Here is a 12,750-nt window from a genome sequence, read left to right as displayed (position 1 = left end):
AACCCAAAACCAAACAAACACACGTAACAAAACAGACTCACAAACAGTTGGTTGCCAGAGACTAGGGGCCTGGGGGATGAGTGAAATAGATGAAGGAGATTAAGAGGTACAAACTTCCAGTTACAGAATAAATGTATAACAACTGTATGACTTAGGGAATATACTCGATCATATTATAAAATCTTAGTATGGTGACAAATAGCAACTAGACATCATGGTGATCATTTTGTAATGCATTAAAAATATCAAATCACTATGCTGTACAGCTGCAAATAATAAAATATTGTAATTGAATTATACTTAAAGAAAAACACAGGGAACTTTACTCAATATTCTGTGATAATCTATATGAGAAAAAAATCTAAAAAAGGATGAATATATATATGCATAACTGAATCACTTTGCTGTATACCTGAAATTAACACACTCAGATCGGATCAGATCAGTCACTCAGTCGTGTCCGACTCTTTGCAACCCCATGAATCGCAGCACGCCAGGCCTCCCTGTCCATCATCGACTCCCAGAGTTCACTCAGACTCATGTCCATCGAGTCAGTGATGCCATCCAGCCATCTCATCCTCTGTCATCCCCTTCTCCTCTTGCCCCCAATCCCTCCCAGCATCAGAGTCTTTTCCAATGAGTCAACTCTTCGCGTGAGGTGGCCAAAGTACTGGAGTTTCAGCTTTAGAATCATTCCTTCCAAAGAAATCCCAGGGCTGATCTCCTTCAGAATGGACTGGTTGGATCTCCTTGCAGTCCAAGAGACTCTTAAGAGTCTTCTCCAACACCACAGTTCAAAAGCATCAATTCTTCGGTGCTCAGCCTTCTTCACAGTCCAACTCTCATATCCATACATGACCACAGGAAAAACCATAGCCTTAACTAGACAGACCTTTGTTGGCAAAGTAATGTCTCTGCTTTTCAATATGCTATCTAGCTTGGTCAGAACTTTCCTTCCAAGGAGTAAGCGTCTTTTAATTTCATGGCTGCAGTCACCATCTGCAGTGATTTTGGAGCCCAAAAAATAAAGTCTGACACTGTTTCCAGTTTCCCCATCTATTTCCCATGAAGTGATGGGACCAGATGCCATAATCTTTGTTTTCTGAACATTGAACTTTAAGTCAGCTTTTTCACTCTCCACTTTCACCTTCATCAAGAGGCTTTTGAGTTCCTCTTCACTTTCTGCCATAAGGGTGGTGTCATCTGCATATCTGAAGTGATTGATATTTCTCCCGGCAATCTTGATTCCAGCTTGTGTTTCTTCCACTCCAGCGTTTCTCATGATGTACTCTGCATATAAGTTAAATAAACAGGGTGACAATATACAGCCTTGAAGAACTCCTTTTCCTATTTGGAACCAGTCTGTTGTTTCATGTCCAGTTCTAACTGTTGCTTCCTGACCTGCATACAAATTTCTTAAGAGGCAGATCAGGTGGTCTGGTATTCCCATCTCTTTCAGAATTTTCCACAGTTTATTGTGATCCACACAGTCAAAGGCTTTGGCATAGTCAATAAAGCAGAAATAGATGTTTTTCTGGAACTCTCTTGCTTTTTCCATGAATCAGCGGATGTTGGCAATTTGATCTCTGGTTCCTCTGCCTTTTCTAAAACCAGCTTGAACATCAGGAAGTTCACGGTTCACATATTGCTGGAGCCTGGCTTGGAGAATTTTAAGCATTACTTTACTAGCGTGTGAGATGAGTGCAATTGTGTGGTAGTTTGAGCATTCTTTGGCATTGCCTTTCTTTGGGATTGGAATGAAAACTGACCTTTTCCAGTCCTGTGGCCACTGCTGAGTTTTCCAAATTGGCTGTCATATTGATTGCAGCACTTTCACAGCATCATCTTCAGAATTTGGAATAGCTCAACTGGAATTCTATCACCTCCACTAGCTTTGTTCATAGTGATGCTTTCTAAGGCCCACTTGACTTCACATTCCAGGATGTCTGGCTCTAGGTCAGTGATCACACCATCATGATTATCTGGGTTATACCCCAATAAAATTAAAAAAACATAAAATACTAGATCAAATAATGTTTTCACATCATTTTGCTTTCAATCCCACAGAAATAGTCTTTTATTATTCAGTGGGGGTGGGGCGGGAAGAGTTTATTTTACACTTATATGTACGAGGTACTATTTTAAGCAGGCACTCACACTTTCTAAGTTAATATCACAACTCCGAGAGGTTAGAACTACCACTTTCCTCTGTTACTAACACCACAGTCATCATGTTCACCTAACTTGCTAACAGGACAAGTACAAGGTGGAGTCCAGGGTCAAATCCACATTGTCTGACTGCAGAACTGTTGTTTGTGATTTTGGGCTTTTTTGGTAAAGAAATGGATGAAAGTTTTATGATGTTATCATTCATCTTAAATTTGCATGTAATAATTCTGTTTTACAATTTCAAGGGGCTAATTATTTTTATGAGTAACCCATTTAGACTGAAAGCACATTCTTTGAGCATCAAAGTTCACAACAGGATCAATGAACCCATTCAACAGAAATCTGAGTGTCATATTCTAGGCAGAGTACCTAGAATATATAGTCTTTCTTTGAAGTCTTATGAAAGTCCATGTGAAATTACAACAGCTTCCACTTTTCAGATGAAGTGAAGGAATTTACTGCAAGGATGCTGGCTGTAAGAGCACAGCCATATGGTAGTTTTTAATGGGCCAACTCAAGGAGCAAAACTGCATTCCCAGAATTCTCCTCTGTGTGTGTCACTCGGATGGGTTGTTGTTGTTTTTCAGTTGCTCAGTCATGTTCAACTCTTAGAGACCCCCACGGAGAGCAGCACGCCAGGCTTCTCTGTCCTTCACCATCTCCTGGAGTTTGCCATCCAACTATCTCATCCTCTGCTGCTCCTCTTCTTTTGCCTTCAGTCTTTCCCAGCATCATCATCTTTTCCAATGAGTTGGCTCTTCACATCAGGTGGCCAAAGTATTGGAGTTTCAGCTTCAGCATTAGTCCTTCCAATGAATATTCAGGGTTGATTTCCTTTAAGATTGATTGGTTTGATCTCCATGATGTCCAAGGGGCTCTCAAGAGTCTTTTCCAGCACAATTCAAAAAGATCAATTTTTTGGTGCTCAGCCTCCTTTATGGTCCAGCTCTCACATCTGTACATTACTACTGGAAAAACCATAGCTTTGACTATTGGGACCTTTGTGGGCAAAGTGATGTCTCTGCTTTTTAATACACTGTCTAGGTTTGGCGTAGCTTTTCTTTCAAGGAGCAAGCGTCTTTTAAATTCATGGCTGCAGTCACCATCTGCAGTGATTTTGGAGCCCGAGAAAATAAAATCTGTTACTGCTTCTACTTTTCCCCCTTCTGTTTGCAGTGAAGTTATGGGACCGGATATCATGATCTTAGTTTTTTGAATGTTGAGTTTCATGCCAGCTTTTTCATTATTCTCTTTCACCTTCATCAAGAGGCTCTTTAGTTCCTTGTGGGGCTATAAAAGACATTTTGCATCCAAGTGGGAAGGGAGGGGTGGAGCCAGAGCCTGGTGGAGTCTTACGCCCAGCAGACCTGTGCAGGGTACCAAGGTGCTGTTGAAGTTCACATGCATAGGTTACCTGCTGGCCCAGTCTCTCCCAAGCTACTCTTTTTTCCTTCTGGATTCTCCAGGTGTGACAAAGTGTGCTTTACCTTCTCTAACAGGACACACATCCTGTTGGAGTTGGAGGATGTGGAGTTGGAGGCTAGCTCTGACACGATACAGGCTTCTGTCTCCATGGGTTTGTTTGTCCTCCTTTCACACCCTTTATGTCCATTTTTTTTCTCTTCTTGACTGTCTGCCCTGTGGACACCAGACGCCATCTTAAGTAAGAAAGACAATAGTTTCACAGAGAGTGATTAACCAGCTTCTGCAATTGCAGAAGCTTTACTTTTTTTGGCTCCAATATCACTGCAGATGGTGACTGCAGCCATGAAAGTAAAATACTTTATTCACTGGGAAAAAAGCTGTGACAAACCTAAACAGTGTGTTAAAAAAACAGAGACATCACTTTGCCCACGAAAGTCCTAACAGTCAAAGCTATGGTTTTTGCAGTAGTCATGTACAGATGTGAGAGTTGGACCGTAAAGAAGGCTGAGCACCAAAAGATTGATGCTTTCGAATTGTGGTGCTGGAGAAGACTCTTGAGAGTTCCCTTGGACAGCACACAGATCAAACCAGTCAATCCTAAAGGAAATCAAAACTGAATATTCATTGGAAGGACTAATGCTGAAGCTCCAATACTTTGGCCACCTGACAAGAAGTGCCAACTCACTGGAAAAGACCCTGATGCTGAGAAAGGTCGAGGGCAGCAGGAGAAGGGGGTGACAGAGGATGAGATGGTTGGATGGCATCATCGACTCAGTAGGCATGAGTCTGAGCAAACTCCGGGAGATGGTGAGGGACAGGGAAGCCTGGTGTGCTGCAGTCCATGGAGAGTCAGAGAGTTGGATATGACTGAATTGACTGAACAACAGATGCTTATTATATAACCAGCAGTTTGCTTTCTTTGGTGGAATCCTGACTATTGATAGAAGCCCAAACTTAAAACAAAACAAAACAAAAAAGTAAGTGGCCAAATGTAAATCATGTGATCACTCATCTTTAAATAGCTTGGAGTCACATCTGAACCTACTTTCCAGAATTATCTAATTAAGCTGAGAGGAAAGAGAGAGGTATCTTTTCTAGAGTCTGGAATTTTTGAATGATAACTAGTTTCATGTAACCTGGCAAATTGTTAATTATATTACTTGTGTTGATTATTAGGATCTTAAAAGTTGCTTCTGGGACTTCTCTGTTGGCCCAGTGGTTAAAAACCTGCCTTGCAATGCAGGTTGATCCCTGGTCAGGGAACTAAGATCCCACATGCCACAGAGCAACTAAGCCTGAGCACCCTAGAGCCCTCGCTCCAAAACACAAGAAGCCACTGCAGTGAGCTCTCTCAGTGCAACTAGTGAAAGCGCAGGTGTAGCAACAAAGACCCAGCACAGCCAAAAAAGGAGTTGCTTCTGGCATCTACTGCTATTGTAACAAATGACTACAAACTTAGTAGGTTATTATTTATTTATTATTTTACAGCTGTGGAGGTCAGACATCAAAATGAGTTTTAGTGGGTCAGAACCAAGGTATTGGGGGTGGCTGTGCTCCCTAAGGAGGCTCAGGGCTGGTGGGGAACAAGTCCCCTGGGCTTTCCTAGCTTCTAGAGGCTGCCCACATTTCTTGGCCTGTGGCTCCTGCTTCCAACTTCAAAGCCCATCTCTAACCTCTGGGTCCCTCCTCTTGGACTCTGATTCTTGGTTTTTTTGTATAGGGACGCTTATGATGGCATTGCCATTCCTGGATAATCTAGGTTAGGTTCTGAGTCACAACATCCTTTAACTACATCACATCTGCAAAGTCCCTTTTGCCATGTAATATAATATTGGGTTGGCCAAAAAGTTCAGTCGAATTTTTCCATAAAATGTTACAGAAAACCTGAACGAGATTTTTGGCCATCCCAATGTATTCACAAATTCTGGGCATTAGGATGTGGATATTGTGGAGTGTCATTAATCCGACTACCACAGGCACCATGGAATTTTTTTCTTGTTTCTTTTCTTCCGATGTAAGCTGTTAATCAAAGGTAATGTGTTTAGAAAAGTGGAGAAGTCATATGCCTATGGCTGAATGAACTTTTCACCAAGTGAATAATACATAATAGATTAAGAAACAGAGCACTAAGTCAACTGTGCTGCTGCTGCTGCTGCTAAGTCGCTTCAGTCGTGTCCGACTCTGTGCGACCCCATAGACGGAAGCCCACCAGGCTCCCCGGTCCCTGGGATTCTCCAGGCAAGAACACTGGAGTCAACCATACTTGAATAAAAAATATATATTAAGAAAAAAAAGAAACAGATCACACAGAAATGTGCATGTGTTCCCACATGCCCCACTCACATACCCCACCTGCAAAGGCAACCACTATCCTAATTTTTAATGCCACAGACTCGTTTCAGCTGGCTTGGAACTGCACATCGACAGAATTGCATAGTATGTACTCTTTTGTGTCTGATTTCTTTCTCTTAATCCTTATAAGTCATTTGTGTTGAACATCTCTTTTCATATCTGTATGTGTGTGCTTAGTCACTGAATCGTGTCCAACTCTCTGCAACCCCATGGACTGCAGCCTGCCAGGCTCCTCTCTCCATTGGATTCTCCAGGTGAGAAAACTGGAGTGAGTTGCATGCCCTCCTCTGGGAGATCTTTCTAACCCAGGGATTGAACCCAGGTATCCCACATTGCAGGTGGATTCTTTACTAACTCACCAAGGAAGCCCAAGAAAGAATATTGGAGTGGGTAGTCTATCCCTTCTCCAGGGGATCTTCCTGACCAAGGAATCGAATTGGTGCCTCCTGCATTACAGGCGGATTCTTTACCAGCTGAGCTACCAGGGAAGTCACAAAATACTGATAAACTCACATCTGTATAGTTCACCCGTATTTTGTCTGTGTGTTATTTTTGTTGTTGTTGTTGGCCACACCTTGTGGCATATGGCAGCTTAGTTCCCCAACCAGGGATTGAATCGATGCCCCCTGCAGTGGAAGGGTGGAGTCCTAACCACTGGACCACCAGGGAAGTCCCCCAGTATTTTGAATAAATGTGTTTCTTATCAATTCCACAGCTGATGGACATTTGGATGTTTCCGGTTGGGGGTGATAGTAAGTTCTGCCAAGAACTTATTTGCATGTGTCTTCTGATGAACACAAACACACATCTCTGCTGTGTGTAATCTGAGAAGTGAGACTGCTGGGTCATAGGGTGTGCGTACACCCCGCTCCCCCAGGGGGTACTGGGGAAACCACCATTTGGCTTCATTTGTATCCTTCCCATTCCTGAGCCTGCCCCTTCTCCCTGTCCCTGACTTCCCTGTTTTTCTGCAGCCTGTCTTACCCAGCCTCCCAACACCCTGGGCCCCAGGAACTGGCAGTGAGGTAAAGTTCAGCTGTGGAATGAAGCTGAGAGATCAGACGAAAGTATCTGCTTCGTGTGTGTCTTGGTTTACTTTTAAAATGATGCAATTGTTGACGGTCTGTTTATTTTAGGCTGTGACATACATCCCTTGGGTGTGTTAAGGTGTACATCAATGGTGTGTTAAAATGCAAGGAATGCACTCAGAAAAATCCTGGGGTGTTTTGTCCTTGGTGGCAGGACATTTAAGCCTCAAGAAGTGTCAGGTGGGAAAGCGGATCCAGAAGTTTAAAAAAAAAATCAGGAGAATGACAAAAAATAAAAGAGCTTCATCCACCCACTGGAATCTTTGCTAGTTGTGGGTTCTCTTAGGGAATGCAGGTCTGGAAAGCTGTGCTTGGCTGGGAGCAAGCAGGCAGGTTGTGTGTCTCCTGCCTTGTGTAACTAGCAAACTTTAGATCTGTGTTCTTGGCTGCTGGGGAAACTTTATACCTACAGGTCAGTCCATCCCCATCATCTTAATGAGATAATTATGCAGTTAGAATCCTTGAAAAGTTTTAAGATTGTAGAGAATTCAAAGTACTGGGCTGGCCATTACTCTTTTTTATAAAGAAAAAAGAGAAAGCTGAAGAACTTATATCTTAATTATTCCAAAACATTAACCATGTAGGACCAAGTTCTAGTACAAGGAAAACATATGTTTTATAGTAGATCTTGTCATGAAATTGAGTTAATTATTTACTGTAAAGACCAAGATGTTCTGTCACATTCTGCTCTCTGTAAAGTGAAAGTTATTCAGTCATGTCTTGTCTGACTCTTTGCAACCCCATGGACTATACAGTCCATGGAATTCTCCAGGCCAGAATAATGGAGTGGGTAGCCATTCCTATCTCCAGGGGATCTTCCCAACACAGGGATTGAACCCAGTAAGAGCTTTACTGAACCCAAAGACAGGCAATGCCAAAGAATGCTCAAACTACCGCACAATTGCACTCATCTCACACGCTAGTAAAGTAATGCTCAAAATTCTCCAAGCCAGGCTTCAGCAATACGTGAACCGTGAGCTTCCTGATGTTCAAGCTGGTTTTAGAAAAGGCAGAGGAACCAGAGATCAAATTGCCAACATCCACTGGATCATGGAAAAAGCAAGAGAGTTCCAGAAAAACATCTGTTTCTGCTTTATTGACTATGCCAAAGCCTTTGACTGTGTGGATCACAATAAACTGTGGAAAATCCTGAAAGAGATGGGAATACCAGACCACCTGATCTGCCTCTTGAGAAATTTGTATGCAGATCAGGAAGCAACAGTTAGAACTGGACATGGAACAACAGACTGGTTCCAAATAGGAAAAGGAGTTCTTCAAGGCTGTATATTGTCACCCTGTTTATTTAACTTATATGCAGAGTACATTATGAGAAATGCTGGGCTGGAAGAAGCACAAGCTGGAATCAAGATTGCCGGGAGAAATATCAATCACCTCAGATATGCAGATGACACTACCCTTATGGCAGAAAGTGAAGAGGAACTCAAAAGCCTCTTGATGAAAGTGAAAGTGGAGAGTGAGAAAGTTGGCTTAAAACTCAACGTTCAGAAAATGAAGATCATGGCATCCGGTCCCATCACTTCATGGGAAATAGATGGGGAAACAGTGGAAACAGTGTCAGACTTTATTTTGGGGGGCTCCAAAATCACTGCAGATGGTGATTGCAGCCATGAAATTAAAAGACACTTACTCCTTGGAAGGAAAGTTCTGACCAACCTAGATAGCATATTGAAAAGCAGAGACATTACTTTGCCAACAAAGGTCTGTCTAGTCAAGGCTATGGTTTTTCCTGTGGTCATGTATGGATGTGAGAGTTGGACTGTGAAGAAGGCTGAGCACCGAAGAATTGATGTTTTTGAACTGTCGTGTTGGAGAAGACTCTTGATAGTCCCTTGGACTGCAAGGAGATCCAACCAGTCCATTCTAAAGGAGATCAGCCCTGGGATTTCTTTGGAAGGAGTGATGCTAAAGCTAAAACTCCAGTACTTTGGCCACCTGATGCGAAGAGTTGACTCACTGGAAAAGACTCTGATGCTGGGAGGGATTGGGGGCAAGAGGAGAAGGGGACGACAGAGGATGAGATGGCTGGATGGCATCACTGACTCGATGGACATGAATCTGAGTGAACTCCAGGAGTTGGTGATGGACAGGGAGGCCTGGCGTGCTGCGATTCATGGGGTCACAAAGAGTCGGACACGACTGAGCAACTGATCTGATCTGATCTAAGAGCTTTATAATTAAATTCTGTGGAATGTGTAATTAAATTCTGTGGAATGTATAACCTTGGTGAGGTAGATTTGTGGCAAAGTTTGTCTAATAGGTTCATCGTAGGAAAATTATACTTTCTATTTGCTGTTTTGGAAAGAGAATCTACTCACAAGATTATTGAACATACCCACTTTGTGGTAATTCTAACACTACTTATGACTGCGTTAATTCTGTTATCTCCTTTCGCATGAATCCATTGGCTGGTCAGTGTGCTGGTCTCTGCCCTCTTAAAAGCCTAGGAAACACACCAGCGCTTGTGTGTGTGTGTGTGTGTGTGTATGTGTGTGACGTTCAGCCATGTCTGACTCTTTGGACTGTAACCCTCCAGGCTCCTCTGTCCCTGGAATTCTCCAGGCAAGAATACTGCAGTGTGTTGCCATTTCCTTCTCCAGGGGATCTTCCCAACCCAGGGATGGAAACTTTATCCCTTGCATTGGCAGTCGGATTCTTTACCCCCGAGCCACCAGGGAAGCCCTATCTAACCCCCTACAAAGGCCAGTTCTTCCAGAGGTCAGGCTGGGTCCTATGGGGAGTAGGTTGATCAAGTCTTCCCTCTCAAGTAGCTAGAAGGATCTGCCTGGGGGGAGGGGCAGGAGCCATGCCCATAAGTCCTAGTACTGGGGGGATGGGCCTCTCCAGGCAAGGTGCACCTGCAGACTCCGACTATGGGGAACCACCATGCCTACTTGGGCCCTTTGGGGCTACTTTGTCTTAGTCTCCTGAGACTGCTTGGCTTGAACAAATAATTCTATATGCCATCTAGCCTAGATCACCAGGTGGTGGGCTCAGGGTTCATAAAGCAACCCCTGCAGCAGTGTCCACCATGCATGGACTTTCCCTGGAGACTTTGAGGAAGAAAGTGGCTGAAGGACAAGATTTGAGATTCTGGGTTCTTAATATTATCTTCACCTTATCTCAGTGCATGTGTGCTGTCACTTCAGTTTTGTCTGACTCTTTGTGACCCTATGGAGTGCAGCCCACCAAGCTCCTCTGTCCATGGGATTCTCTAGGCAAGAATACTGGGGTGGGTCGCCATGACCTTCAGGGGATCTTCTCGACCTAGGGATCAAACCTGCGTCTCTTAGGTCTCCTGCATTGGTAGATGGGTTCTTTACCACTAGCTCCACCTCGGAATTCCCCTCATCTCACTAACCAACATTCATATCTTAAACCTTTGGTGGCTTTAATTATTATTTTCTTTTTTTAAATTTTTATTGGAGTGTAGTTGATTTACAATGTTGTGTTAGTTTCAGGTGTATGGCAAAGTGAATCAGTTATGCATGTACATATATCTACTTTTTTAAAGAGTCTTTTCCCACATAGGCCATTACAGAGTACTGAGTAGAGTTCCCTGTGTTATACAGCAGTTCTTATTAATTATATATGTGCATTCTCTGCATGTGTGCTCAGTCGAGTCCAACTGTTTGCAACCCCATGGACTGTAGCCCACCTCCCAGTCTCCTCTGTCCATGGAATTCTCCAGGCAAGAATACTGGAGTAGGTTGCCATTTCCCTCTCCAGGTAATTTTTAAAAATTAAGATTATTTCGTGTTAGACTCTGGGCTTCTGGACCCTTCTCTAGGCCAGATTTACTCATAAGTGAAAAAGGGGGACCAGGAAACTTTCTTCAGGTTGTAAACAGGGATGTTATCACTGCAATTAGGTGTCAAACATCATCAAAGAAAATATGCAGTCTTGCCTGGGGCACCTAGCTTACACATGCCATTGCCTGCAAGATCAAACCAGTCAATTCTCAAGAAAATCAACACTGAATATTCACTGGAAGGACTCCTGTTTACTTTGGTCATTGAATGCAAAGAGCCAACTCTTGGGAAAAGACTGACGCTGGGATAGACTGAAGGCAAAAGGAGAAGGGGGCAGATGAAGATGAGATGGTTAGATGGCATCACTGACTCAAAGCACATGAATTTGAGCAAACTCCAGGAGATAGCAGGGGTTCAATCCCTGGGTCAGGAAGATCCCTTAGAGGAGGGCATGGCAATCCACTCCAGTATTCTTGCCTGGAGAATCCCATGCAGCCTGGTGGGCTGCAGTCGATGGGGTCGCATAGAGTTGGACACAACTGAGCGACTAACACAAAACAGGAGATAGTGGAGGACAGAGGAGCCTGGCGGGCTGCAGTCCATGGGGTCGCAAAGAGTCCACTCGACTTAGTGACTGAACAACAACCAACAACCCTAGTTGGGAGGGGAGGGTTCCCCAGCCAGGCGACCCAGGGACCTTGGAGCGCTCCTTTCTTCCCTAGACTCCACCCTTTGTCCTTTCCTCTGTACAAACTTCCTCTTGAGCCTACTGGGCTTCCCCTCCTTCCCCTCCCTCAGGGGAGCTGTGGTGGCTCACATCTTGGGGAGGCCCTGAGGCTAGTTTCCTTTCTCTCCTCATCTTTGCGGAGTGAAACTTGGAGGAAACCCCAGAAGGCAGTGCCTGCTTGGGGGAGGGGCTGGGGAGGGTCCTGTGGGTGGGCTTTCTGCTGTTAGGGCTCAGGCCAGAGGCTGTGGACCAGTTGGGGTAAAGCCAGCTGGTCTCCGGGGGGTACGGTGGGTATAGCGCACTGTGTGGCCAGGGAGGAGGCTGAGGCCACACTACGCCCATGAGAAAGGCAGGACAGAACTTCCACCCATGGAGTGCTCTGATCCTCTCCCTAAAGCAGCCTCTGTTCCTGCTCTCAAAAATGGTCTTTCCACTCACCTTGGTCTCTCAAAAAGGCTTCCTTCCTGCCTTTGAGAGAAGCCAGGAGGTCCTTCTCCTGCGGGCTCACTGTGGGGGGTAGTTCTGGAGAGGAACAGGGCACGCCCAGCCTTCCAGGCTTGACTTCTGCTGGTCTAGTCTTTGTGGCGGCACTGTGGCCAGGCCGGGGCGGGACAGGTCTCCAGGTCTGTTAAGGGCTAACAGGTTGTTGTGGGCTGTCGCCAGGTCTAACTACCACACCATCCAGAAGCTTTATGAGTGAGTGTTCAGAGCATAACTATCTCATATTTTAGGAACTGTCTGCTCCAGAAATTTTTCATTAAACATCCAACAGCTATTTATTGTGTGCTTACCGTGTGTTAGGCTTTGTTGTAGCTCTAGAGAGATTACAGAGGGCAAGACGGCATATATCTCTGTCTGCCCTCAGAGTGAGAAGAGTCAGGCAATAAGCAAAAGAGATGAGCAAATTTCACAGTAGGTTAGAAGGTCAAAAGTACTAAGGAAAAAAAGAATGCAGGGAGGAAAGAAAGGGAAATGGACATGCAGAGTGAGGGTAGGTTTTACTTTTTTTTTGTAGGGCATTCAGGAAAGGTCTCTGAGCCAAGACTTAATCAATGGATTTAGAGCCAAACTAACAGGTGGCACTCGTTTGTTTGCCAATGAAGGAGACGTAAGAGATGTGGGTTTGATCCCTACGTAGGGAAGATCCCCTGGACGAGGGCATGGCAACCCACCCCAGTATTCCTACCTGGAGAGGAGCCTGGCGGGCTACAGTCCATAG

The sequence above is a fragment of the Bos taurus genome, chromosome 1, assembly GCF_002263795.3.
Source record: "Bos taurus isolate L1 Dominette 01449 registration number 42190680 breed Hereford chromosome 1, ARS-UCD2.0, whole genome shotgun sequence".
Classification (NCBI taxonomy): Eukaryota; Metazoa; Chordata; class Mammalia; order Artiodactyla; family Bovidae; genus Bos; species Bos taurus.
Note: the sequence above shows the minus strand (reverse complement) of the source record.